Here is a 6,000-nt window from a genome sequence, read left to right as displayed (position 1 = left end):
TGATTATCTAGGAGGCAGAAGATTATAAGCAGTTCTTATTTTAGCCTTATATAGTCTGAATTTTTAAAAAATTAAAATGTGAGTCTACAGTATCAAGCAATGTTTATACAGTCATCCCTCCATACCTCTGTGGGACTAGCTGCAGGATAAACACGGAACCTGCACTTGAGGAGAGTCTATTGTAATATGCTTTTTTTTTTTTTTTTTTCATGCTATCTCACTGAAGAAAGAATGACTCCTTTTCAAAACTGCTTGATTAGCAAACATTATCATGTATTAACACAAGTTGAACAAAGCTGTTTTATCTTTCTAGACCCAGATAGTGATTATTTATAAGTCAGAACAGACTCTTATTTTCAACAAATGATAAGGAGTTTAATGTAACCATTGTAATCAATTTAGCTGCATTTAGGAAGGTAACTGAAAATATATGAAATGAGACTACTATTAAGTAGAGATAAAGTTGAAGTAATACAACATCTGCCAATTGATCATTCAGTATTTATTAAGACATTTATGGGACTAGGTAAGTATCCCTTGGATAGCTAGTTGAAAGCCATTTGCTACCACCTGCACATTGAGGGTCAAGTATTACAGATGTGATGCAATTGATTTCCTCATGACTTTAGCAAAATAGCATGAAATAGCTCAGTAAATGTGTAGAATATCTTTCAGTAGCATATATTCTTAGTTACAGCCATGTCAAGTTGGATTTGCATTTATAAATGAGATTATAGATGGCTTCCTTTGTACTGTAAAATGAAATGTAATTGAGATATAAAATCAGTGTGTTGATCAGTAAAATATTTGTAAGGCTAGAAATTCTATTAAAGTAAAACATAGAGGCTAAAAAATAAACTGTTTTTAATATCAACATGGGAATGTGCCTATGACTTAATTTTTAGAGCTGTTCCTTTTGAGACAATAATGGTATGAATAATTGCACCATAACTTTCATCAAGTACTTAATAGTGAATGGGATCTGCATTTTAAATTAACATGACAGTCTTTGGAGAAATTCAGAAAATGAAATATGACTATTGTAATTTTTTGAATAGTTTCTTATTTTGCTTTAAAAGGAATTAAAGAAGCAATTAGTCTAAAACAGATATTTGAGATGAAGTGGAAAAGAGTATTTCTGTGATGTAAAACATGAGTCAGTTCAGTCTCTCAGTCGTGTCTGACTCTTTGTGATCCCCCCAGGACTGCAGCATGCAGCGCTTCCCTGTCCATCACCAACTCCTGATGCAAAACACCTTCTAAATTAAATTCATCATGTGTAATAAATAATATTTCAGAGAGATAATATGTCTTGATTTACAGAGTTGGCAACTCTATTTTGTAACATATTCAGTTTGTTAGGAAGTGAAAATAGTGGTGTATAAACACTGCCATATTGGAATGAACTCTTGCCACATGAAGAAACATTAAGTGATTATAATCAAATAGAGTATATTCATTTAGAGGAAACATGTTTCATGTTGTCCTCTGTAGATTGATACCTACCTATTTGCTTTCTCTAAACAAACAATTTACATCAAGGTCAAGTTACAGAGCTTATGTTATAGCTAACTCTTTATCTGAACTTGGAGTTAAATCCTAAATAGTTGAAATACACACACAGTAATGCAAAATCCCATGTATCTAATTTCCAGGAACTTTTCTTCCAACTTCATTCAAATATATGATGTAGGAAAAGGTACAATCTATGAAGTCTTTTGGTAATAGCCCTCAGGCTTGGAATACAGGGTCACATTCCTTTGCCCTTTTCCTCAATCAAACTTAATATGTTTCTACCAGTTAAATAGTAAACTTAATATCCAAGAACTTGGGATAAATATTAAATGTATGTGTTAGTCAGTCAGTCATGTCCAACTCTTTCTGACCCTATAGACTGCAGCCCATCAGGCTCCTCTGTCCATGGGATTCTCCAGGCAAGAATATTGAGTGGATTGCCATGCCCTGCTCGAGGGGATCTTCCCAGTTCAGGAATTGAACCCAGGTCTCCCACATTGCAGGCAGATTCTGTACCCTCTGAGTCACCAGGGAAGCTCAAATATTTAATAAATTATAATAATGATTGGCTAATTGTTGGTTCTATTTGAGATGAAATATATCCTTTCTAAAATGTATCCTAATAATTGTACATGCAATACATTATTAGAATAACACTAAATTTATTAAAATCTATAAGTCAACACATTTAGAAAAATGTCTTTTTTTCATTTTATCATTATCCATGGTAAATAAAAATGTTAATTTTTATTGCAATCCTGTACACATATATACATAGTCTCTAGCTCTATCTATAAATTAAAATATAGAAAAAAATTAAAGTTTAACAAATGAATTCTTATGCATTCTTTACTTCATGATATGAATTCTGGTATGTTCTACTTTATATTCTACTTTTTTTAAATTCATCGTCACACTAAGATTTCTTCATACAAAAGTTTGTAATTCATTTTTCCTCTGTCATGAGAGAATAGATCTAAAATATGCTCCCCACAAAAAAGAAGTGGTAATTATGTGACATGCTGGAGGCATTAGCTAATGCTATGGTGATAATCATTTTACAATATATCAGTATATCAAATAAACCTGCTGTACCCCTTAAATTTATGCAATGCTATATGTCAATTATATCTCAGTGAAGGTGGAGAGGAAAAAAAGAATGTTATTTGAACCTATCATCACATAGCTTCTTCTCAGCATCCGTGACATACTTTATATCCTTCCTCAGAGAAGATTCCCTGAATACCTTGCTAAAATATCTTTCTCTCCTGACTCATCTCTCTCTCTCTCTCTCCCTCTCTCTCTCTCACACACACACACACACACACACACAAATACAGACACAGAATCCCCACTTTGGCTTATTGTTTTCTACTATTTTATTTCCTTTGTGACATAACAGTTTTGAATACAAAAATCTGTCTTATTCAGCTGTTTATATCCTAGTTTATTATCTTGCCAAGTAAGCAAGATTTATAAAAGCATATCTTATTAGTTACTTCTGTAATTTCCAGAACTTATATGGTAAAGAATAAAGGAAATTTTTCTAAATGGATAAATGCATTGATAAGTGAATATTTAGTCACATCTATGAGCTACTTTAGTAAATGTCTTGAGAGTTTACTGTACAGACCAAAGAGCAAAGAGATTTGGTGACTGCTGAGCAAATAAATGAAATCTCTTATACAACTCGTGTAGACCCTATAGAAAAAATATAATAATAAGCAAATATAAAAGCTTTTTTCTGGCTTCAAAAGTATTTAAAATGCATAAAATATGTGTTTTTTAAAAATTCTTAAACAAAAGCTTTTTATTTAACACTGCTGTTAATGCTTAAATGCAGTGATTGTTTCATGGGATATCCCTTAAATGTATACTTCCAAACATTTGCAACAAGTTCTATCAATATTATCATTTCTTCACCTATATCTATATTAGTTGTGAAAGGGAAGAATTTCAAAATAAGCATATAAATTCTGTACTAGTGACAATGTCAGAAATTCTAGATCACAGTGAAAATATATGAAGTAGCTCTAGGTTATTCATCAAATATAGCTTATATTTCATAAAATTTATTTTCTCACCCTCTGGCTTGCTAAACATTAGTTTCTAGCCAGTGTTGTATGTAATAAAAATAACTATCAAGGGAATTTTTCTTTGCAAGTTCAATGCATTTTTTTCTCTACGTAGGAAGAGAAGATTCAGTCTCAAGGGCTTTTATTTATTTATTTTTTCATTAATTTTTATTAGTTGGAGGTTAATTACTTTACAATATTGTAGTGGTTTTTGCCATACATTGACATGAATCAGCCATGGATCTACATGTGTTCCCCATCCCAGTCCCCCCTCCCGCCTCCCTCCCCATCCCATCCCTCTGGGTCTTCCCAGTGCACCAGCCCTGAGCACTTGTCTCATGCATCCAACCTGGGCTGGTGATCTGTTTCACCCTTGATAGTATACTTGTTTCAATGCTGTTCTCTGAGAACATCCCACTCTCGCCTTCTCCCACAGAGCCCAAAAGTCTTTTTAATCAGAAATTGGGTTTGGGAATATCCATATTACTTGGCTTGACAATGACTAGAAAGACTTCAAATCTCTTCAATCTATTTTAAATATGTTTCAAAGTTATACAGGTCCCCTATTTCCCAAGTTTCAGTAGACTCTTGAAGTAGAAATACTATGGAAATAACAGTGATTTAAACAGATCATGATATATGAGTCTCTATACAACCCATATTCATCTTAGTGGTGGTTAAAACTGACAACCACTGCCAGAGTCTAACTATCAAAGAGTGTGTGCACCTTTACAACAAGACACTTCCACTAAAGCATATAAATGTTAATATAATAATTCATTTTTAATGGAAGGTGAAAGTGGTGCAGAATTTGAATTGCCACTATTATTCACTATTCCCCTTTATCTTAGAAATAATCTCTTTTGGCAAACTATATGCAATATACAGTAAGGATGCTTATTTATAGGATGTTGGATATATTTATGGGGCTTTCCTCGCAGCTCAGTTGATAAAGAAACTGCCTGCAATGCAGGAGACCCTGGTTTGATTCCTGGGTCGGGAAAATATGTGCCTTTTTTTTTTTTTTTTTACTTTTTTATACACAATAACTGAAAAATTTAAGATGAATAAAAACAGTAAAAAAAAAAAAAAAAGGTAATTTGTAAACTCCCTTACTAAGATAACATAATAATTTTGTATTTTCTTATGACATGAAAGAAAATTCATTAGAATGTAATAAAAAAAAAAATGTTAAGAAAAATAGAGTAAAAAAAAAACAGTGTGTGTGTGGGATATGGACTAAAGAGACCTAACTGTGATTAAAATATTTGGGGCCTGTGGTTGTACTTCTGAACCAAATCATTATATGATTTAAGACTAGACACATACTTAAACCTCAGTTGCTTTCATAAATCAGAATATTTTAGAAAATGGTTTCATATAATTAAAAATTTAGTACATTTTAATTCCATTAAGACATTCTCCAATAGTAAGAAAAATAATTTTGAATAAGAAGGAGTTTTTAAATTTCACAATAATTATTTTGGTCATTTAAATATGAAAAGCACTTTACTTCGAACTTAAAGTGACCTGAGATAAAACCAATCTTTCAGTGTTAATAAAAAGGGAATACAAAATAATACTGAGTAAAACAAACATCAGCGATTCACATTGATTAGGGCTTCCCAGGTGGTGCCAGTGGTAAAGAATCCGCCTGCCAAAGCAGGAGCCATACGAGATGCATGTTCAGTCCTTGGGTCAGGAAGATCCCCTGGAGGAGGGCACGGCAACCCACTCCAGTACTCGTGCCTGGAGAATCCCATGGACAGAGGATCCCGGTGGACTGTAGTCCATAGGGATTGGACACGACTGAAGCAACTAGCATGCACGTTGATTAAGTACTTATTGTATTCTAGTCCATAAATGATCATGTTTTCCTTATGTGATAGATATTATAAACCTTTTATACCAATAATTTAACATGCTTAAAAACTTTAAACATTTTACTTAAGAATAAATGATTCATAGAAAATTTAACTTAGTCTTTTGTCATTATGTATAATTTGTTCTTTAGATCACTATGCAACACCTTCTTATTTGCCTATATTCCCCCTAGTCATGCCAGAAGTTGCCTCTATGATTTTCCTTTCCCTTAATATTCCAGTTCTGATGAGCAGTATACAGTAACATTTACTTTGGACTAAAGTGTATTATGTAATTCTGGTACTTCTGTGTTGAGAAATAAATGTATTTCTCTTATTGCTAAAAGCAATGACTACCATCATTCTTAAAATTTTAGAATGAGAATGGCTATGACTAAGAAAATCATATATCAGTGCTGTAAGCAATATAGCAGTTTATTTTAGTGTTTTTTTTTAACCACCTTACTCAACCTGAAGGCAAGCTGTCCAAAGTTAGAATAATGTCTCTACTCTAGGAAATTCTCAACTCACAGTTAACTCTTCCACCA

This window comes from Dama dama, chromosome 13 (assembly GCF_033118175.1).
Source record: "Dama dama isolate Ldn47 chromosome 13, ASM3311817v1, whole genome shotgun sequence".
Lineage (NCBI taxonomy): Eukaryota > Metazoa > Chordata > Mammalia > Artiodactyla > Cervidae > Dama > Dama dama.
This window is presented reverse-complemented; position numbering follows the sequence as displayed.